The 24,426-nt window shown below is 40.3% G+C and overlaps 1 long non-coding RNA gene across 1 annotated transcript; it reads left to right on the top strand.

The window, feature by feature from the left end:
- The first annotated feature begins 1,378 nt into the window (after window positions 1–1,378).
- On the top strand, window positions 1,379–23,112 carry LOC146438085 (uncharacterized). Its single transcript, XR_014851662.1, has 3 exons — window positions 1,379–1,488; window positions 9,082–9,195; window positions 20,542–23,112. It is a non-coding gene; the product is annotated as an uncharacterized LOC146438085 (long non-coding RNA).
- The last annotated feature ends 1,314 nt before the right edge of the window (window positions 23,113–24,426 follow it).

Here is a 24,426-nt window from a genome sequence, read left to right on the forward strand (position 1 = left end):
TGAAACCCATCACTTAGCCCACCAGCCATTTGGCCATCTATGAGCCTTGTTCTTCTTAGTATTCCTACCTCTGTCCCTTCCAGTCTGACTACAGGTCCTTTAATTTTCCCTGCTGGCCATTGTTTGAGCTACCTTACCCTGCACTGACTCCACACATCATTAGCTCCTGCTATCTGTGGCAAAGCTTAACCTCCTGGCTTCTCTCCTGCTTTCAGCCTCTCTCATCCTCTGGTTGTTTCTTTGTCTGTTCCAGTTTTCTCTTAGCTGTCTCATATCTTTGTCTTTATTGTTCTACACTCCACACCATCTGTTGTGCTGCTGCCTGCATGACTCATCCTGAAAACAATAAAAGTCCTACTGCATTCCCAATCATTACACTAGGGAGCCAACGAAGGCACGCCAAAATCTACATCAACAGCAGTCAAGCCAAGGTCCTCATGGAATTCAGGTACATAATTTTTACTTAAATCAATAGAAGTTAACTGCCAAATACATCTGAGAATCCTGCCAAAGCTTCATCACAACTCTAAGGAAAGGAGGCAATTGTTTCCTGGGGCTGGATTTAAAAACACCTCTGCAGGGATAAACCTGCAAGTTCTTAAGTTTCTTAGCAATCAACTTGAAAAAAATTATTTTCTGCACATAAAATTACTGAGTGTTTTATGAGCATAGACAACATATGGTCTGTACACAATAGAACAAACTAAGAAAAATCTGTCACAAATACCAAGATTCATATACACAGTAGACAAGGCAATAAATATGAAAGCTCATAAAACCAGGGAAAGGGAACATTCCATCAGACCTTTTTTAAAGGTACACATGGCACATGATGCCTAAATCCACTGCTAATTAACAAAATTGTTAACAAACTACATTTAAATCATAGTTTGGTTCCACAGCCTAAGGAGGAATAATTTCAGACGTATCTGGAAGTTTTTTCACTCTAGTGTTTTAAAAGGCAATAGAAGAACAAAGTGACCTTGAATATTTTCTTGTCTCATCTAACACCTAGACTAACCCAGGCTATACTTCACTGAAATCAATGGAGACAGACCCAGGCAAAGATGGAAACAATGCTTGTAGATGTGTCTAAGGGTTGTGCTTAACCACGGCTTGTTTACTAGACTGTGACTGTGACTGAACAAACCTAGTTTTACCTGCTTTACACGGTCAGTACGAGCTTTTGTGCAGCTACATTTGGAAAATTAGTGCTTTTTACTTGAGTCATCTGAAGCTGACTAAAGAAATTTGTTCCATCATTAGTACTTCCAGCAATGTCATTAGCTACTACTCAATCTTTTTCAGTCTTGACACTTTCAAATTTTACCTTTCTGCAGTCCCAATCCCGTGTTAAGCTGTTGGTTCCCCACTGGATGGCAGTGCCTGCAACGTTATTCGCTCTGGGAAGGCAAGTCCGACTTTAAAGCAGCGAACTGAAATCTCAAACTGCTTTGCACATGAATGTGTATGGGAAATGTTACAGCCGTGAGTATATTTGCATTCTTTTTTCTTGTTGCTACTTTTCTCTACGTGTCTTTCACTCAAATCCATTTTCCAATTGATACTTCAGGGCTTAAAACCATGCAAGAGGCTAACAACTTGCACTTCTGTGGATCAATCCAGCCAATAATTTCAAAGCACTTTACACAGACTAGGTCAATTAAGAAGTCAATATGTGTGTGTGTGTGTACAGGTTGACTTTATACGTAGCTCATAAAAGGGGAAAAAATCTGGAGTTTTACAAAGTTGTATGAATTACATAGTTTCACTGGACATACTTAGAAAGATAAAAAAAAAGGCTTTAGTGTTTTGATTGAACATCCACTGTATGGAGATAGTGAGGATGGACTATTTAAAATACAGTAGGTATGCAGATCAGAACTACGTAGTACTGAAATTATGACTGATGTCCTTAAATTAGAAGTCAAAACATAAATTGCAGAGAAAGCCATGTGGACTTTACCAGGATTTCTGGGTATGTGATTATAAAGGGTGGGAGTTATGTAGGGTGGGTTTACTGCCACAATGTTTTAGAAAAATTCCTGCCAAAACCTGAGGCTCTCCATGCTGGCATCTGTCTGGAAGCAAAAGGTGAAAAAGTATTGACACAGCTCCCATAAAATACTGCAGACTATAAGATGCATTTCCCTAAGGCAGAAAGGGTTTCACCCTAGTATATTTTAAGGCAGTGAGAGTCTACTTTTCTGCTTGGATAGAAATTTATATGACAGATTATTACAAATAAGTCCTGTAGATGTCTCTGCAAAAGTGAAAGCCAGATAAATGAAAATAGGAAGAAGAATGTGTGGTTATCAGTGCCTGCAGAAAAGACCTTTTCTAACACTCTTTACAGATGCCTACATCTGAGCATTTCAAAACACTATTGTCACACAGGTGGCTGGTTTTGTGCCCCTTTTAGACATGTCATGTTGAGAGGGTAAAGTGACTAGCTTAAAGTTATGTAGCAGCTTAATCACAGTGCTAGGAATAACATTAAGATCTAATTGTCAGTTCTGCATCCTACCAACAGCACTAGGGACTGTCAGCAGCTAGCATTTACTGAAGTTTTTACCACTATTTTTTAAATTCTAGATATTTTCAGGGTAACAATGGCTTTTAAATGCTTTTGTCAAAGGACACTTTCAGTAGAAAAAGACATTGCAGCAACATTTTATTGAAAGTTTAAGCACAGTACGTCCCGCTTACTAGTTTGTTGACAAGCTCTGTCTCTTCTGTTTCCTGAAATGTAGACTGTTTCACTGTAAGAACATTCCTTCACAACTCATATATTATTGAAATGGTTACTTCCAGCTCTCTCCAGTTAGTTCATTGTGCTAAACTTTCTCCCTTGATAGATTTTGAAAGGAGCTCTGTCAAATTTTCACTTCTGTTGGACTTTTTCCTTGTGCCCCATACGCTTCTGCTGAAATATCATGTTACTCTTTTCCAAGCACACCTTGCTTTGAAATTGCCTCCAATCCTGTGGTGCTTCAAAATTAGGGGACTAGAGTCCAGCTCTGGTGCTGAGATGGTGCCTCTCCATCTCCTCCTGTCTGTTTGCAGATCCCCCAAGGGCAATTTGTCCTGGGGGCAAGGGCAGCCTCTGTTTCTGCCACACCTTGTCCATGTTAAGGACTCCTCAGCACTTTGGTTACACCCATAGTGGATATTGCATTAATTTAATTTTATCACACGAAACCCTATCACCAAATTCCTGACCAACTGTACTGTTTATTTCTGTCTGACTGAGGTTTAGATTACTTTCTGAGGCTGTCTTTGCCACTTTTCCAGAGTGTTCCACATCCAGCTTTCCTTTCCTTTTCCTCCACCCTCCTCCCCAGCTTTCTGCTTGCAGGGAAATGCTGGTGCCCTCATTAGTGCTGCCAATTTCTTTGCGTTTCTGAGGCCTTTATTCAAACCCCGGGCCAGCAACTTTCTCCCTGTTTATTCTGAGCTTTTCTGTGCCTGGGAGCGTGCCCTGACACACCCTCCACTCCTGCCCAATCCTTTTCCATGCTGACGCAATTTGTTTTTTTGGTCTGCTGCCTGTCCTGAGATAACCTCGTTCACAATCCCCACATAGTCACATCCTCTCACTTAGGAACAGAGTTCTTTCCTCAGCTGGACAGGTCTTGCCTGGGCAGACTGCTGGAATAACGTGCAGACTGTGGGTAGATAATCTGGGAGACAAAGCATGTTACATTTTCTTGTACTCCAAGCTGACACCACGGGCAGAGGCAAGTTCTGCCCAGAGTAAGGCAAACAGCCACGTGGCAATGAAGCTACAGCAGCTCCAGTGCAGCTGGACATGTGCACATTCTTGCTGAGTGACTGTCCCATCCGAAATGGTGAAGAGAAGGAAAAATTGCAGGAATTTACTGATTTAGTACTTAACTGCAGGGGCAGCAGGATATTCAGTTATTGTTGATTTTTTCGCTTCCTAGCTGAAGAAAATATCCCTGAGTAGAAAGACCAGTCATCCACTGAGGATAAACTTGGAGTATAGTCCAAAGCTTTTTTCCTGACTGAGATAGAAACTTCTTTATGGTGTGAATACACACGAGTCCAAGGTTTTGGTTTGGACAGCTGTAAAGACAGTCATGTCCCAGCTGTGACTGGCATCCAGAAATATATCACAGGGGCACCACGTTTGGAGATATCATTTAAGGCTTTTCTCTTGTGTGGACAAGTGTTCATAGACTTCCCCAGTGCACACAGTGGAACCATAATTTGTGCTCTGAACTTCAGGTGGTGATCTATGAGTTGCTATGTTGCCCTAATAAATTCAGAACAAATTATATCTGCCTGAAAAGTCTCCAGTATTCTCTTGTGTTCATTTATTAAATGGACTTGCACATAGATCAAGTATGAGTGGGCAAAAGGAAGCTGTTGTAACTCATTCCTGCTTCGCCATAACATGATTTTAAAAGATTTTATTAAAGGCTTTTTGTGACTGACACTCCCTTGCCCTGTACATATTTGCCTGTTTTGCACTGGGGACTTGGATGGGACTTATTATGGGCAGATTTGTGATATGTCTGCACTGCAGGAAACATCCTTGGGTCCTACAGAGCACACTGGGTTTACAACCTGAGCTTTAAGGCAGCTCCATGCTAATTGCCCTCCACATAACCTCTGACACTGGTGGCCTTTGATGATTCCCATTTCACATTTGTATTTTCTTATTGATTACAGAGCATTCTTTTTGAGGTTACCCTTATTAAAAATATGCGGTCATGGCTTGCTCTGTGGCAATGCTTAGAGGAGCAAACTCCCATTGGGTTTCACTGCTTTGGCTGTGCAAAACCAGGGATGGCGTTGCTGAGTGGACAGGAGGTTGGGTGGGGAGGCAAGAGGAGTCTGGTGATTAGAGAGCTCTTCCTCTAGATGTACTACATGTTCCTTCCCTCCAACCTGAAGTTTCAGGTGGACTTGCATACGCTGTGGAATTGAAACTTTTTGGTATCTACCAGAAGGTTGTTTCTGATGCATTTCAGGAAGCACTTTCACCATACATTTGATATGTTTTCTTATCTCCTTGAGAAATGTAGGCTAAGCATTAATTCTTACCTGGTTTTGCATTTTGGGAGGATCTCTCCTTTGCTGATATTTGCATGGAGCCTCATTGCTCCACATTTTCCTTAGATACATTGTCCTCTAGGGGCATGGGGAAAAATTCCCTGATGGGAATTCCTTCTGGGTGCATTGTGGGTATTTATGTCTGTGAAAGTTGGATGTTTTGCACCCTGTGAACACAGACTTCTTTTAAAGCCAAACAGTCTGAGAAATATAATTATATTTTATTATGACTTTTGACTTTTCTTATTAATGCAGTACTTCTTTGCTGATGAAAAGAAAGACATGGGAAGTGTACTATCTTGGTCAGAGATCTGTCATATGATTTCAATTCACCATAGAGTGACCATGGGATAACAGAGGAAGTGGGTTGTTTTGAATAGCTTCTGTATAAATGTCATTTGACTATGGGACTGTTGATCTTGTAAGTGTAAAGGGTTAATCAAGCCCCAACAGGATTAGACATCTGCAGGAAGGCAGACTATACTTAACCTAAATACTGAAATGTTTAGTCAGCCAGTTCAGACACTAAAACATAGTTTTTTCCTGAGTCCAAAAGAGGACATCCAGTACCGGGCAAAAGAGAACTATACAGCTTCATGAGAAACACAGTCTGCTGACTGGCTGAATCAGTCTTATCTGCTGTAACTAGCAGAGAAGAGAGGAGAATGATAAAACCTCAGGGGAAGGGCAGGAGGAGACACAGGTATTTACCTCCTACTCCTCAAAAAGAAAGTTCTGTGCAGCAAGGGAACTCCATAACTAGAGGTGATGCTTGAAGAGAAGTTCACCTTGTATTGCTGTGGAAGATGCAAAAGGCTCTGAGGAGGAGTTAGGCAGCTGAGCTGGAGCCCTGCACTCGTGTTTCAGATGCATGGAGCAGCAATGGTAGGTGTGTCTCAGATAGTGCAGAGCTACCAGGTGGATGCTGACATGGATTAGGTTATCCATGTGCCACGAGACAGGGCCACGCAGAGATGCTTGCACATCTCTGCATGGCACAGCTGTGTCAGCTTGGTGCCACACAGATAGAAAAACTTGTTTAGTATTTAGGTGCTAATGTTCACTGTACTGTGCTGCTTCAAGACCTGAAAATGAGTCACTTGGTGATACCTAGATCTTAATTGCGTTGTGTAGCATAGCCTGTATATTTCATTTAATCTGTCAGTAAAGCAGCTGAGGTTGAGAATTTCCTTGTGACAAATTAGTTGTGAGGGAGTAGGTAGGTGGAGTTTTGGCCAGAGCATCTATGGACTGTGATGGAGTCTTGGAAAGGTGTACCTTAAGATCTTGAGGAGCCTGACAGGGGGAAAGAAAGAATATCATTGCTGGAGTCTGCAGAACAGTTTCAGGCCAGATGTAGCATCCATGAATGAAAATTCCTCCCAGCCAGAGGACTAGGAAACAAAATTGAGGTCCAATATCAAAATATGGTGGCTGTTCACAGAATGATCTCTGCCAGCATTGTAATAACTTTCTTGTATTATTTTTTTTTATGAGCCTCATTTTGTTGTTATTATCTCCTTACCCTATTTTAAGATTTGCAAGCGGAGTTAGAGCCTTACGCAGATTCCCACTGACACAAATAAAAATCAGCAGCGCGTGTCAGTGAAATCCTGACCAAATTCAAGCTTTCCCTGCAAAACCATTGATTCCAAGATTTATCCTAGGAATTCATTCTTTCTTTCTTTTATTGTATAAAAGTGTTTGTTCAGTTGCTTGCAGTTAGTAGCTTGACAGTAACAAGCCATTAAAAGAAGGATAGGGACTTTGCAGATGAGCTCAGGAAACTTGCAGCTCATCAGGGACTGGGGACAGTGATTTTGAGGGAAGCTGATGGGAGCTCTGGCAGAACAGGTGTGGTGAGGAAATGTGGAGTTCGACAGGGAGGGATAAACGGGAGGGAGGAAGGAAAGGCAGCTGTATCCTGGGATTTGTAGGTGGTGACAAGGAAACTGCATTTGCTCTGACAGTAGATAGTGAGCAAGCAGGACATCTGTCATCTTTACTTTTCAGCTCTATGGAAAATCCTGTTAGAGCTTCAAAGTCATATTGCCTTTTCAAAATGAAATGATCAAATACCATGTTTCAGGGAGGATCATTGCCTACCATGCATGATCTTTGCCTTTTGGCCCTGGTTTGTTAATTCGCTCAGCTGTTTGTGCACACTTATCAGACATGTAAGAGCCAGGCCAGCATTTCTCATCCTTATCAAGGATGATACTTTGAGCTCTAAAGCAGCCACATACGTGGGGAAAAGGCTTGCAATTTGTACTACTTATTAGCTACTGTTTTCCAAAGCATGAAAATCAGTGAAGCTTTATAACCCTATTGTAAACAGGAAAAGACAGACTTTTGACTGATGAAGAGAGCAATTGCAACGAAATATGCATTATGAAACCATGAGCATGTTCCTTTATCACAGGACACTGTTGGGAAATGCATTAACTGTTAACCACCAGTTAACTGGCAGGTCAGGCAGACAAACCAAATGTAAAGGTCTGGGAATGACAGCTCAGCTGGGAAGCTGGCATAATTCAACAAGACCTTGTCACTGGGCTTCCCCTGCTGCCATCCATTATGTAGTGACTTGGGAAAGACCATCATTTCGTCTCTGGAAATGCTAGAATTATCAGAATTGCTCTCAGGAATACTTAATCAAAGACAATGAGTCTTATGTATGAGTAAATAGAAACTCTTCGATGTGCACCCAATTAAAAAAAATCAAGTGCTATAAAATATGACTATGAAATGTATGGAAAAAACCAGTTAGTTGTATTTCAAGAGTCCACTGATAGGTTATGGCTTTATGAAAAAGGACTTTAAATCCTCAAAGAAGGGATGAATTAAAAAGAGGGTAATGATTAAAAGTAAAGAATTCCGCTTGGGAAAACTCTTAACAATTCCTTAAAATACCTGAAAGGCAAAATAAGTTGGTTTTGCTTTTTAGTAAGTTATGTGTAAGAGTTTTCAAATTTAGCATTGCCTTGAGTATAATTAAATGTGTTTTGGAGGTGGAGGGAAAGCAAAGCATGGAGATATGTGCTAAAAGATATCCAAATCTTGTCCACTGAGCTTTCCAGAACTGTCAAAATCTGGGGGTGATGCACAAGACCACATCCTGGAAAAGTGGCAAGATAGAAGTATTTCTAGTCATATCAGAAAAATGCTCTACTCTTGGCAAATAGTAAAAGTAAAGATCCAGAAAATGTTTGAACCAGTCTAACAGTGTGCTGCTTTTTTTAGTTTAATTCTGCAGTTTTCTGAATCCTCAGTGAGTTTGTTCAAACCATAAGAGCAGAAAACTAAACCATGAAAAAAGAGTGATTAATCTTTTGCCAGCTAAGCTTCCTGGCTTGGTTCTCCATTGCATCAGTTGGGTGCCCATGCTGGCCAAGGGGAAGGGTGGGAAGACACAGCCAGGGGTCAGAGGAGGAGGAATCATTGTTTTGAGCAGCAACTAACTGTTCAGTAAGGCACAATTTTACAGTATGGCAAAGCCAAAACAAACTCAAATACTGCGCAAAGGGAAGGTTTAAAATAATGGGGTTTATCTGGTTGATAGGATCATTTGTGATCTTTTTCTGGGCGTTGTGCTCACCCCTGTGAGTTGTAGCATATAAAAAAGAACACAACATTTACTATTTCAGATTAGGATAGTCACAGAAAATTGAAATAGAAAATAAGACATTTCTGAAGTGAAATGAGTGCGATATGGAAATATGAATTCAGATGCACATCAGAAATCAGGAGAAAGGGTGCAAATCTGTGGTTTTACTTTTAGATAGACTGAAAGATTTTTAATAAATAAAAAAGCCAGAGTTTTACTAACAAATAGCAGCAATTGTCTTTTCCATTAGTCATTTCTTTCCTTCTTTGGTTATCTTTTTGGGGACAGGTGTGTATATGGAGTGATACACAGTGGCATAGTGATTAAAAAATTGATTTTTCTTGTTAAATACATGTGATAATTCCACAAGTGGCTTGATCTGTCTTTACTAGGTAGAATAAGAAGTTCACGAAGTACTTTGCCTGAATAATGACTGGAGAAAGGGTTCCACACTGTGAATTCAGTGCCCACATCACCTGTGGATCAGTCACCCAAAGGCTTAAATGGTAATTCCCTTTGCAGCCCCATGTGTATCCAGGGTAATCTCAGAAACATCTAACATCTTAGCCTAACAGCAATCCAACTTTGCTGCTATTTGAATCCAGGTAAGCCATGGTCCTTTCCTGTTTCTGTTGGGAAGTTCACCAGGCATGTCATGAAAGGTTATCAGTGTAACCCAACCAGCATCCTTGCAGGATAAACCCAGGCAATTCCAAGCAGAGGAACAAAAGGTCAGAGCACTGCAAACCCAACACCGCCTCCAGCATCTTGGGTTACAAGGTTATGGTACAGAGGAAGGAGGGGGATGAAGTGTAGCCTAGTAAACACTCAGTCAGCTCTCAAAAATAGAAAGTGACATGGATTCTAGGAGTAGAAATATGAAGCTACTGTACAGTGCATATTCACCTGTCATTATCACTTACATACACTGAGAGGGAGGGCAGCTGGCTCCAAATTTCTCCCACCAACTGAAGAGATATTTTTAAATAAAGTTAATGCAGTAAATTTAATTTACTTTGGCAGCAGGAGAGACTCTGGAACCTTCATGATCATTTTGGAAATCCTTCTGTTTAGATAGCAGTATTTAATGGTTACTCTTGTTGAATCAATATTGTTCCAGCAGTTTACATTCAGGTAAAACTGTATAAAAATGATTAAGCTCTCATTCTGATACAGTCTTAATTCATTTGGATATCCTTTTGGTTAAACTGCTGCACATTTCCTTCTCATTTGCTGTATGCCTGAAAGCAGGTCTTTGAGGGTTCATCTTTAGTCTGTATTTGTTTCTTTAGAAACCTCTAAGTGGAACATAGTTCATTGCAAGTGAAATATCCTTGGTGCCATCTTTGATTCACAGGTATCTCCTCTTCAACATCATCTGCAAAATTCCATATAAGACAACAACTCATTTACTGTTGCCTGATACAAGCATAGAGGAGAGACTGTGACTGGGATATTTACTCTGCTACTGCAGATTGTACTGGAAATAAATAATGCAGACATAGATTCTGATGCAGCAGTAATAATGTTAGTTATAAAGTCTCACTTTACATTTGAAAAGAAAATAGAAGACAACAAAGTAGGGAGATTGGCCAAAATACTCTATCAACTGTTAGTCTGTGTAAGCCAGAGTCTTAGTCTCCAGATATGCTTCTCACTCAGCTTGCTGGATTAGCTGGAGTGCCAGATTCTGCTTTGCCTCTCAGAGCATGTCAGCATTGGAAAAAGCCATAAAAAAGCAGGTTCTGTTTCACAAATATCTCCAAGTCTTTCAAAACTTTTGAAATCTTCTGAAACTTGTAATCAGACATGACTTTGTTGAAACCTCTGCTTGCAGAGTGAAAAGGTCAGTCTCTCTATTTAAGTGTTTCTCTTTTATGTACACTGGACTTGCAAAATCTAGTCAAAATCGTTGAAACTGATAGTTTGAACAAATGTGTTTAGTTTGACAAAATAGTTTCTGAAGAAAAATCTATTCTTTAAACAGACCTGGTGTAGCTCCAGCATAATAGTAAGGCAGCTAGGAGGGATGGCTCTCTCACTCAAAGATTCCTGCACAGAACAGGACTTTTGTAGTGATTCCTTCTCATCACATCTCGGTCTTACATGCCTCTCTGGGTCTGGAACTGGCTGTATGGTTTTGGAGCTGTTTTAATCAGAAATTTTATTGGCAGTTTGTTCCTGCATAAGGGCTGTTGATGTACCTCCACTCTGTACTGTGTGAAACTATTATTTAATTATTTTCAAACAAGGCATGGAGTTTTACTCTCCTGATAACTATGCTCCTTCCTAGTACCTGGAAGCACTGTAGTGTCCTGGTGCTGCCAATATATTTCCATGAAAATTCCTGGGAAAAATCCTGGGGTTTTTTGTAGGAGATTTGATATGATTCTGAAAAAAAGAGTGAGTGTTGCTACCCCATCTTAAAATTAGGCAAACTGTTTTAGATAACCTGAACCAAATTACAGTAATTCTCCTATAAGTGCTTTGAAATTTGGTTATCTCTTCATTATTTACATCTAAGCTAATGCAATACTGAATTGGGCTTCTTGGTGACATGAAGACACGCTGTGCAAGTTATGTAATCCAGGAAAACATGGTATTTGTCTAAAAACACAATAATATTTTCTCTTATTTTGGTATCCAAAACCACTTGGGGCTTTGCCAGTGTACTGCAGAGACTGACATTTATGAATGATTGGTCTTTATATTTTAGTAGCAGTTGTAGGAACCATAAACTCGGATTAGGATTTTGATGTTCCAGGTACCACAAAACCAAACAGAAAAATGACAGTTCCCCAGAAACTTTCAATGAAACTTAATAAAGCAATTCAATAGTGAGATGCAGCCACTTAGTGTTATACTGACAAACTCTAAGTAAATTCATAGGAGTAAAGGACCAGGAAATACAGTTAAGGTTACCTGATTTGATTTATTACTACACTCAAGCCTACACCATGCCTGAAGCCTCCAGCTAAACTGGAGCATTTATTTGAAAGAGCTGGAAAATAAATACAGTTAAGTGGAAGAAACAGCAGAGAAAGGAATTGGAGTTAACATTGGTCACAGAAATACAATTTTGAGTAGACAGACATACATATAGAGGGATAGATAGATGATGTTGGTATTGTTTGGAAACTGGAGTTGGAAAAATGAGCTGGATGTCAGCAGAAGGTAATTCTGTACCTCAGTACCCACCACAGAAAATGCTGCATTCAGACACTTGTTTTAAAACAAGGAAGGAGGAAGTGGGAGAGATCAGAGAAAAAATTTGCAGCAGGACAGCTCTGGAGTAAGTCTGACAAACAGTATCAAGCATCAACACAAGCAGCTGATACAAACCATAACAGATACAAATCCACATATATAGTGATTTATATATTTCTAGCTCTGCTCCACAATAATGTCCACCTTTTCCACACTGTTTATTAATTTCCTCAATCACCAAAGACACAAAAAGGACACCCTTTAAATACAGGTAAAGAGTATTTATTGAGTATTTTTGCCTTTTTTATTATTATTGTGTAAGCTACCTGGTAGTGTTAACAATAACTAGCTACAAACAAATGATTACTCATGGTTGATGTAATTTGTCGTGCCAGGTCACTCAAGGTTCAGTAAGAAATTAAACATCAAACAGAAGAATTTACAATAGCTAAATGCAGCAAAACAGCTAAATGGTAACTTCTGGGGATTGTGTTTGAGTCATGCTTTCACCACCTCTGCAGGGTGGATCTGCTGGCCAATGCTCCCTCTGCCCTCTGGTTAGCCTGAATCATACATAACCCAGGAAAAGAGCCAGCTTTTGTGATTACAGATTCCATGAAATTCTTGCATGAGGGGGGTCAGAGGCTTGATGCTCCTGAAGGGCACAGGCATCACTGAACCCTTGCAGTCCCAAGATGGTTCAAGAACTTAGGAATTGGGGAGGGGGAAACCAAAGAGCAATGTCAGTCATTTTAGACTGCTTTTTTCAGGTGTTACTAGCTGTCTAATATGTGCTGCAAAAAACCAGATCACTGCGTTATTTTGGGAATACAAATGAAGTGTGGGGTTTCTTGCACATCATTTTATGTTTGTTTTCCCTGTGCCTGAGGGCTTTGCAGTATGAAAACAGAAATCACATACCCAGAGCTTAGATGATATCCTCTCTGTGTTCCAGTCCAACATTGTTCCTGTCACACAGTCAATGCAGAGTCATTAATTCTGTAAGCCTAACAAGGATGTTATATCACCTCCTGTGAAAGCCTGTGGTGAAGGTGACTCAAGCAACACAGTAAGCAGGTTATCCTGTTGCATAATTTGCTTTATAGTAAAATTAGACATGGTCTCAAGCAACAAAGTTTGCTTTGAGATCCACATTTTTCTGAGACTCAGGTTCACTTAAGTGATTTTAAAAAACAATTGTTCCTATATTAACTTGTAAATTCCCATGTAAAGTTAGACCAACAATTGCAGGACTTAAGGCTTGTATTTTCAATCTTAAAAGCAGCAGACATAAGAGTAGTAAAAGACATAAGGCTGCAAATGACCCAGTAATTTTATACTAAAGTCATTTGTCACCTGCTCCTGTGACCCAGAATGGCTCACATTGATGTTAGCCTCCGAGAGCAGGATGAGTGCATCCAGCCTGTGACTTGGGAATGGTCTGCCTGCACCAACTCCTTAATTTTATCCAGGAAAGTTTGGAAAAAGCTATGGCCCACCATCATGTGTGCAACACATCATGAGAACAACTTAATAGGGCAGACTGCTGAGTTGTTTTATCCAGAAATTGTTTGCAGGCTCTGCTAGCCATAGACAGAGCCTAAAGTTATCCGACCTTTATTTCCAGCTGAAAAGAACGAGGTCGTTCCTGCACTGTTGATAGTGAACATGGTTGCTCACATTGAAGAAGTTTCTTCTCCCTACCAGCCTAACCAAAACTGACACAACCTTCCAGGAGGGACCTGGGGAACAGCAGAACAAAAAGCAAAAGGTCCTAAAACAATATCCTGTGTTCTGGAGCCATGGTGGGGAATAATCTGTGCCCTGAGCACTTCCAGGTCTGGTGGCCCCATGGCTACCTGCAAGGCTGTGGTGTTTTGGATGGAAGAGTTGCTTCAGTGAAACAATTGCTGCCATTTGTAGAGTGGAACCAATTGTTTTTTTTCCCAGATAGCCCCTGCTATCCTGACAGTCTCTCTGGCCTGAGGGCTTCATAGGCAGTTACAAGTTTTTCCTGGTGGCTTTTTTATTTCCTTGAGCGTGACCATGAAGAGCTTTCAGCACTGAGCAGGTATGAGTTTGCCTGATGAGCCATGTGCTCCAGAGCATGTGAAGTGTTGGGGTATTTCTCAGAGGGTGATGCAAGGAGGGCTGGGTGCTGTGAGGGCAGGGAAATATTTGGTCACATTGAACAGCACTGGGAGGGAGTAATGTCATGGAGTGCAGAAGACACCTAACTCCATAGCAGATTCTGTGTGGGCTTGACAAGGGGTGTGGGGGATTTAGGAAATGAGGCTTAGCCTAATCCTATGGGTCTTAATGGTGTTTTTCATTTCCCAAGTTGCTCCTAGGTCTGTGCAATAGCAGTTTGAAGTTTAACACATGAAGCAATTCACATTGGAGAAGTTCTTTACGATTTTTTCTGAAAAAAGGTTTCTGAAGTGGCTTCACAGAAAGCTTTTGAACACACTCTGGAAGGAAAAGACAAGGAAATATGCTAATACATTAAATTTTTTTTTTATAATATGGTGACTATTGGAGATCTCAACTCATAATTTTTGATAATTTGTGTCTAGCAAAGAATGAATCAAGTAGATTTTACAGAATAGTAGAGGTTGCTCTCTTGTATTACATTGACTGTGAGCACATCAGAGGGAAAAAATGAATACTTTAAAGGTTTTGAGTGCCAAAGATTTTGATCTGCCATGAACAATATGAATACAGAAGCATTTCCAAATTACTGATTTTCTTTTGTCTCTCTTTTCTCTTCTCTTCTCTTCTCTTCTCTTCTCTTCTCTTCTCTTCTCTTCTCTTCTCTTCCTTTTCTCTTCCTCCCCTTCCCTTTCATAATTTCTGCCAACAGAGGAGGAGTTAGGATGTATGGAAAGGGCAATGTGAATGCAGTGAAAGCCTCTAATAGGATGTGGGTTGCAAAGGAGAATTCTTTTTTCCAGATGAAAGGTAACCATAATTTCTCAGGCACTTACAGATGCTTATATCACTAGAAATTAATGCTGGGAATGAAGTGGATCCAGCATGGGGCTTGTTTACGAGCCAAACTGATAGCTCTTTCAACCATTTTTTAAATGGTGTTGAGACTTATTTTTATGTTAGTGCAAGATAGCCTGAGAGTGTGAGAGCTGGTGCAGACTGATGGACTGTAGGTTTGCACTTCAGGCTATCTGGGTGCTTTGGGTGTCAAACTCTGCGTGTTTCATACAGTTGTTTGGGTGCATGGGACTGGGGATGCAGGGCTGTGAATGAAGACACTGATCCAAGGCTGTTGTGACTTGCATGACTACACTGAGGCCAGAAATGCCACAGTAATTTATACCAGCTAGGAATATGATACATGCTAACAAATTTAAGACTTGCTTAATAGAGCTGATGAGCAAGCAGAAGCTTGATACATCCTTTCATGTGGAAAGCTCTGTAAGGTTCAAATATTGACATCCACGCTTCAGAATGGACGTGCACACTCTTCTCTCTCTCTCTCTCTCTCTTACTCTGTGAGATTGCTCCAGACCTTTGATTCTGATGCTTAGATTCCTGAGGAAAAGTGTTTCCTAGCATTTAAAAAATGAACAGTCCATGGAGGCAAGGAATTAATGAAGGACAGGTATCAAGATGTTTCCCTGCAGAAGTCATAAGCAATGCAGATAGTCTCTCATAGTCTGAAACACCTTGTCTCTTTTAGATTGATCCTACTATATATTACAATGAAACACCAGTGGAAGACCTCCTGCTGTTATTCCATATCCCTGAACTCAGTGTGTATCATGCTCTGGCTAGATATTTTCATGGGCACATACAGGTTATTTGAAAGTCCTTACAGTGGCTCCCTACCCAAGCCACAGGGGGTGCACTGAGATTTCATGTGTCTTAAAATGCACTGTTTGCTGCTGGCCATTTTACATCCAGTACTGCTGCTGAAGTGTAGAAACACTTCTAGAGATGCTGCCTCTCTTCTTCTTTTTCTCATTTTATTGTCTTACACTGAAAATCATCATGATTGTCATGTTCAAAGCAGTGACAATGCTTTGGATATCACCTGCAGCAGCATTCTTCATCATCAGAATCTGAGGATCACCTAAGTCCTGGTGTGGTCATTTATAGCTGCAGTTTTGCCAGAGTGCTGAATGCCTCTGTTGGGCATCTGTATCAGACTGGTATCTAACTTCCTAGCCTCAGGGCTCATCATGCAGGACTGGATACTGGCTCTGCTCACTTCTGAAACTTTCTGGAGCCATGATTTCCCACAGATGGGGTGAATATACCTGATGACCCAGTTTCTGTCCAATTTACCAAAGCACATCATACAGAGTTTATAGACTCTATGGTATCTGCAGCAGGACAGTATAAGCCTGATCTGGCATAATGTCTGTCAAAACAAGCTTCCCTTCTCTCTGTCCCCAAAATTTAATAATCTGTATATGTACTGAATCAGCCCAGAGTAGCTTGTGTCCACAGTGGTTTTGATCTGGTAGTAGCCAACCTAAAATTGTCACATAAAATCCTGGCCCCAGGTGTATGCTTTGTGGTCAAGAGCAAAGTATTGAAAACTGGGCTTCCTGCCTGGCTAACCCAGGGCTAGGATACAAACACTCATTTTGTTCAGAGCACCAGCTTTTAGGACCATCAGAACTAGACCCAAGGGAAAAAAAATACAGGGTGCCTTGAATGATCTGAACTCACCTAGTGACATTACTTTGAATTTTTATTGTGTTTATTTTTCGTATATGTTTTTTGTTCAAACACTCCCAATAGAAAGAGTGGCTGCATACACAGAGGAATATTTCCTTTGTGACTTTATGAGCCCCATTGAAGGAGGTTGATCATCCCATTCTACAAGAATTAAAAGTTATTATGTAAGAAGTTCTGGCCTGCTAGGTGGTGCTGGAAATGAGCATGCTCATTTCTAATCTTTCTTGAGGGCAAAAGGAGTAAAACACTGTCTTAAAGGGCCACTGATTCTTAGTGTTATCATTGCTTTGTTTGGTGTCTAGAAGACTATGTTTACCAAAATCTTGAGCAAGACTATGAATATCTCTAAATGTTATGTTATTGGATGCCATGGTGATTCATTGTGCAGCTGTAGTGTCCAAGCTGATTCTCTCCCTACTACTTTCAGTGTTTTTGAGACAGAGTCTGCTATGCAAACTACAGAAGGGTCTTGGGTACTGTGGTCCTGACATTCTGAATCTAAAGGGACAGATACCCTAAGAACATCAGCTTCAGCATCTGCTATAAAATTCAAGAATGTCAGCAGGAATTAATCAATAAGAGGTTCTCTGTAAAGACTCATTTCTTTTTTATTATTCCCTTTATCTTCACTGCAGAGCTGAATTAAATGTATGCCAAAAAGCCTGCTGAAAAGGGAAGAACAGTGAGAGAAAATATCGAACTCAAGTACATCTGAAAAAAGAGATCTCAATCCTGATACGTGTCAGAATTGAGACCTCTTCCTTTCAGACTGAGTGAACTAATCTAAAGTGGAATGAGGCAAACTGATTTCAGAACAAGTTTTCACACATGAGTTATTCTGCAATAGTTATTGCAATGTACATTTACTCTGTCCTGGTCAAAATTAACTTACAAGTACAGACAAGTCATTCCATTAGACTTGAGCAAACTGCAATAACATTTAATAAAGATAATTAGATATAAAATCTGAAGCAGCATTTGTAGCTCATTTTGGTTTTTCTTTTCACCACATTTTGTGAGCTGGCACTGAACCCCCCCCCCCCCCATTATTTTTTAAGCAATAGGGAACCTTGTCAATTCGTCTGTGATAGTATATGCCCAAGTATTTATAGCAGAATGTTTGATATGCCTGAACTGGAAATTGTTAAGGAATCAGCAACTTAAGGACCATTTGAAACCTAAATAATGAAGTCTCTGTTGACAGAACTCATAGCATTACAGATGTAAATTACTCCTGAACAGCCCAGTGGGTCACATGAATGTTTACAATTTTCATAAAGGGAACACAAAGAGAACTGTCAAAGGCACAGACTTACACATCCCCATTTGCCTGACCATGGCCATCACCAGCTTCATTACCACATATTTGTCCTTCAGTGTACCTCAGCACTGATCTCTAAAGCAACAGGGGAATGACGTTCCCGGAGCATTTTGTGTCAAGTTTCAAATCAATGTTGACTTTGTCATTGACATTTCAATGGCAAGCACACCTCCTTATTCAAAGGATGAATTTTGGCAATGTCTACTTTAGTTAATCCTTTTAAAAGTGCTTAAACATCAACGGTAGTATTTGGCTCTGCATGCATGATTTCTGGGCAACTACTCAAAACTTACTAAGCAATAATCTTTTTGTTTAATCATTCACTGCAAACATGTTACATAAAATGGACTGATAACAGAGTCACGAGACTCTTTTTTCCACTGCTATTGTACAAATTACGAGACTTGAAAAATTTTGGAGGATAGGAAATGCAAACTTAAATTTCCTGCTGCTGTGAAAAATAAAATTCTTTTTCAGACCAATGGAATTAGATCTGGCTAAGCTGCTAGTGCATCTCTTTCTGATGGAAAGTAAATCAGCTTTTGGAAAACTTAGGTACTGAAGGATTGCTGCATGTTGTTTTGTTTAGTAGCAGTAGGGGTGAGGCAGACACAATGCACCATTAGGAGTTGCAGAGGCTTTTGTGGAGGGAACACTTGTGTACTGTCAAAAAACTTCAACCAGTTCAAGAAAGCCATCACTGGGAGAGGTTCCTGAGTCTGAGGTGAGGCAATGCTGCTGTTCTAGGGCCCTCAGCAAGTCCATACTAGGAGCTGCATTGCATTAATCTTCAGACAGACATTTGCATGGTATGGAAATACACTGGCACTGCTACATGCTCTGTTGACTGGCAGAGATTTCTCCCATCTGTCTTTCTATTGTGCACTTAGAAGGTGCTTAAAGTCATATGACTCCTCTGCTTCCTTGTTTTTATTTCTTGTTTGCCTCTTGCTTAAGACAGCCTGTTGCCCACGGGCTGGGATGTATCATCACTTTCTCCCTGTGTGATCTGCTCTTCATGCCTGTGGTTCAGTTGCCATGAACCTTCTCCCTTGAGCAGCCTGCTGCAAGTAATGATCAGCCAAAAGGAGCCTAAAGCCCTGTTTGCTCTGCAAGGAGACATTGCTCTGCAAGGAGACATTCATCTAGAGAAGGCAGAAAATATAGTGGTAGAAAATGCAGGTGTGACTGACAAATGTTATTGCAAAGTGAACACTGTATTTAGGCAAATCTTGGAGTTGTTTATTGTGTAAGTATAAAGCAGCCAGTTGAATAGAAACCAGTCTGGAAAAACAGGAAAGAAAGATAAGACTGTCTTGAGGTAGTTCACCATTCAGCAAGCACAGGGGGATTGTTGCTGGACATGCCAAAGCTGCCATTTTGACTTTCAGCCACCTAGCAAATGGCCTAGAAGCCTTGAAACAAAGCAGGAGGGAGGGCAGTCTATGAATGGCCTTTGATAAAGGAGATGAGGAAAGTTAGCTGTGCTCTTTTCTCTCCAGACACTTTTTTTTGGAGGTAGTGGGAGAGTGAGAGAAAAAGTAAGAAGAAAGATGATTTTCATCTAGGCAATTTTGAAGATGCTAGGTCTTTTGGTAAATATTCCCGTAGGTGCTGTAGTTTTGTATGTTGAGAAAGAATTTTGTTTCCAGAAAGCTAAATAATCCATGTGGAGCACTAGTCTCAGACATTTGAGCAGCAGGTTACAGGTGTCTGAACTCTGCAACCTGGAGCATCATTGCAGGCACAGAGACTTACAGCCCCATGCTCACCTCCAGAGCAGAGCTACTCTGCCTTAGGAAAGAACAAATCCATGAAGTCTGATGCCTAAGACATCATGTTGACACGTTCTAGCAAGGAAGATAAACTCTGCCACGAGAACTGCATGTAAAGTTGCAAAATGGTTGCAACTTCCGACAATTTTACTGCATGGAGAAGCCTTGCTATTTTTGTTTACAGGCATTTAATGTTCCAAGGATCTCTTAATGCATTTTTTGGCCGCAAAGTTTTCCACAAAAATCTGTTTCTGACAGTATTAAACCTATAGGTAAACCAGGTTAATTCATATAATAAGAATTTCTCAATTTGAAGAATGGCATGCAATAAATTAGGCTCTTAAGTGAGGGTTTTGTTCATGTTGTTGTTAATGTAGTCTAATTTTTCAACCATGCTTTTAAGTCCCTGTTTTTCAGAATTTGTACTTGGATGGTATTTCGTTCCTTTCCAGCACTGGCCTACAGATATCTTACTGGCTTTTCCTCTTCTTTGCTACCTGTGGAAATAACTTTTCCCATGACAGCAGTATGATGAAGTATTCTTAAAGGGTTCACCTGCAGTTATTAGTCTCTACTAAAGCCCTGTCCCTTCATAAAATTCTTTTTTTTCATCTCAAAAATATGTCCAATGGAGGTTCCCTCTGTTTCATATTACATTTATTGAGTGTAAAGAGGTTGCCTCACAGATAAATTGCTTGGAAGCACATCTGTATACATGTTTCTGTATGGTTTTATGTACATATGTATATATATACACAAACCTACTCCTATATGCATATTGCACATGTACACATATTATTTCTAAAAGAAGTGCTACTATAAACACCTGCTATTTGTTCTTCTAGGCTGTTCCTCTGGAATGAAAAATAGCAAGTTTATACAAAGGCTGTATTATTAGTAGCTGGCAAAGTTTTGACAGGTGAGGAGGAAGAAGATGTTTGCCAAATTTATGATGCTGGAAGACAAAATAAAGTGAGCAGAAAATACACCTGGAGATGAGTACCCAGCAGCACCTGAAGGTTTTTGCTGCTTTGACTGTACTATGGGAGGAGGGAATGTTTGCCATATGAAGTGCTCTCTTGGCATGCTTTCCAGTGTGTCGCATCTCCCTGCTCTCAAATCCAAACTGGGAAAAGATTTATGGTGTTGGGTAGGTGTAGTAAAAAGAGAACATGACTCTTACTGGGATGCAGCAAATAATTAGATAGAGGTGTGAAGGAAGAGTCTCCTGAACTTTATGTGAAGCCATGTGCATTTGTGAGCAAATAGTTTCATACAATGCTTGCAGGTAACTCTCCAGCCTCTCTCATGAATCTGGAAGTAGTTTAAGGCAGTTTAGACAAAAGAATGAAGATGCAGTCCTTACTTTTAGGTGTTTGTTATATTTATACATCTATATCAGAAGAAAACTTTCTTGCATCAAAACCAGCTTACACTGGAAGTAATTCTTTTTCCAATGCCATTTGGGAAAAAACAGTGTCCTCATTTAACTGTGAGTTAAAAAAGCAGCATTAAATGCTGTGATTATTTTTGCATAGAGGCATAACTTGGAAGAGAATCTGGTCCTGTCTCAGAGACTTGTAGGTCTCATCTGCACTCAATTGCTGTTCTTCAAAGGTGAACGTGCAAATTATAGTCTGTCCTTATAGTCTCATTTATTTATGATTTATAAACTCCGTGTCTTGCCTAATAGAGAATAGACTAAAGCTAACTTAATTGAGAGCTGGTTATAGCTCTGTGAACAAAAACCTTTGTTCTCAAGAGCCAGCCACTGGAGCGTGTTAGCAGCACATTTTCCAGATGAACTCCTTTCATGCCTTATTTTGTGACTAGAATAAGGAAACTACGGAATGGACACCAAAAGATTTTTATTTGTTTATAGAAGCGTCTTGTGGCAACTGAAAATGTATTTACAGACCTTTAAGCTTCCTTGGAGATGCTATCCAGACTGCTAGTGTCCCCAAGGTTCTGTGGTTTTGTCTCTTCATTGCTTCCCAATATTTCACATAATCAATCTGTACTGTCCATCATAGAGATTTATTCCCTAAAAAAACCCACATGCTAGTGAGGAATGAGATAGCTGCAAATAAGTAAATTGAGCTGACTGTACTTTGGGTCTTGCAGTCCTGTATCATCAGTGTTGTTCCTGATAAGTTGATTAACCTTTACAAACCATAATAAAAGTTATTACAGCTGCTCTTACATGTGAAAATAAATAGAGACGTAAAGATGTTAAGTCACTATCTGAGCTATGTAATGGATCAATAGCAGGCTGAAGCCAGGAATCCTTTCCGGGTTTTGGTGTGACCCCAGGACTTTCTGCCTGTCGTTTATTAAAGACTTTTAGCAATTTTCAGTGCTGTGCCAAAACACATTTCTTCATGTTTTTCCCCTTCCACTTCCTTTAATTTAGATTTTAATTCCGTATTGTTGTAAATGTATGTCATTGTGATATTGGAGCAGTGTTTACCTAAGGCACATGAATGGCTGTGAGCAGAGGTGGGTGAGACTGAAGACTTGTTTTGCTTGGTGCACACTGTTCTTGAGCTGCAAAGCTCAGTGAAGGCTTTAAACCTTCAGTGCTTTGTATCCAGGGTTTTCATTTAAGTCCAAATGTTTTTCCTTATGAAATATCAACATGAAGAGTTCTCCTCTGCAGAGTTGTCTCACCTGGACTTTGTAAGACACGCTGCATCTCTGGAAGCTGAAGCCTACAGAGACAACATGACACAGTCCAGGCATGCAACAGGTCCATGGGAAATGCAAAGATATCACTTGCCTTTCCTAATTCAGCTTTTCTGCTGAACCACAGGCACCAACAAATCAAATGTTCCAGGTAGGAACATACAAATGTGTGTGGATAGCAGAGATAGGGGAATCCTGTCACAGTCATTTAGCCTTGCATTCCCTTGCATAATCCTTCTGGCAGAGCTTGGCTGGCAGCAGCACAGGCCAAGTCCAGGTTGAAGAGAGACACTGCTAGGACACCTGCTCAAGCCATCACTGAAAAACCTGGAAAACTGAGCTAACCTTTCTGCTGCTATGAGCTAATTTGCCCTGCTTGCAAGCACAAGTGGCTTGGTTTTTTTCAGTTATTTTATTAAATGGAGTACAAGCCCATAGAGGCAGGTCAAAGATCCAGATATAATATGCTTCAATGTGTATATCCAGTACATAACTGTACATCCCAGTGACTTGCTTGGTCTTGTCTAGTATATTAAAAATTGCTTCTTTTTTTAACACATTCTGGTTTTTTCAGCTCTTAGCTTACAGTAGCTGCAGCACTGGGAGCTTACTGTCCAAGAAATACCTGTACAAATTCTTTTATTTTGCAAGAGGCATCCACCTCATTATATTTTTATGATGGGTGTTTATCACCTTTTTTCAGGTGTGATTTTTTGCATGTTGGTGCTGAAATCATTGGCTCAGTCAGATATTTGACCTAGACTTTTACCATATTAAAAATGAATTTTTCTCTGGTTTGTTTGTGATTTTTTGGTTTGTTTGTTTGTTTGGTTTTTTTGGGGGGTTGGGTTTTTTTGTTTTGTTTTGTTTATAAAATCAAAATGCCTTGTGCATTGCAATGACACATGTAAAACAAGTTTTTCAGGGTTGTCCCTTGGTCCCCTTCATTTACCTCCCTTATTTTGTGAGATATAATCAGAGCTTACTGCTTCTGGATGTGTGTGTGGGGACCTTTCTGCTCTGAACTTTGGTGTGTTGGGGCTGTCTGTTTGTTTCCAGCCACCAAGCTTAACAGTTTTGAAGATTATAAATGTATTATCTGAGAAAAGGCTGTGGTATGTCTAAGAAACCATTAATCTAAAAAGCAACAGACAAAATGTAATACCTCTGCATAATTCTTCTATTCAGTGTAGTCCTATGGCAATGTTTTTTGGAGGTAAGACTGTGGCTTTTCTCCCCAGATGAGGACCTGTGGCATACTCTGTTTCCCTGGCAGTTCTCCAGTGTTGTGCTGACAAGGCAACTTTCAATGCAGATTCTTCTCTCCAGAACAGTGCCGTCCAAGGCACAGCTTTCTGACTCCACACAGTCTCAGTCCTGCTTTCTTTCATGCAGCAGAATTAACTGGCAATGGATTCAGGCTCTCAGTGTCACCTTTTCATCAATATTTACAGAAATCACTGTCCTTTCTTGTTCCCTTGTTCTGACTGGTCTGTTTGCTTAAAAGTATACAAGTGCAATATAAAAGTGATGAAAACAGTGGCAAACTACGAGAATGCAATAAAATTATCTTGATTGAGATTCCAGTAGGAGGATGAGCTAGAGTGAAGATACAGGTAACTAACTCCAGCATGATGCCCACTTGGAATTGATTCCTGCCTTTCCCTCACTCCACTGTCTCTTACCCCTGCATGAGCCTGTTCATTAGCCTTGCAGAAAACTTAGGGGGAAAAGGGGTGGTGTTATTTTTATTCTGCAGGGTTAGTGTGTGGAACTGCTTATGGAGGTGTCTGGTGATTGGAAGGGCTAGGGTGGAGGTTGAAACACATGGCTAAAGCCAGGAATTGCATAGCCAGGACAGGAGAGGTAGAAAGAAGAAAAAGGGAAATGGAGTTGGGAAGGGGAAAAAAAGCTTTGCCTGTTTAGAGGAGGGAATATATTTGATCAGTTCAGCTGACTGGAATTGTGCTCTCTGTGTTTAGCTTTAATTATTTCTGCTGCCATTCTCTCATCCTTTAATCAGGCTCTTCTAATTAGTAAGGCCT

This window comes from Lichenostomus cassidix, chromosome 4, assembly GCF_008360975.1.
Source record: "Lichenostomus cassidix isolate B80296 chromosome 4, HeHo_3.0, whole genome shotgun sequence".
In the NCBI taxonomy this organism is placed as follows: Eukaryota; Metazoa; Chordata; class Aves; order Passeriformes; family Meliphagidae; genus Lichenostomus; species Lichenostomus cassidix.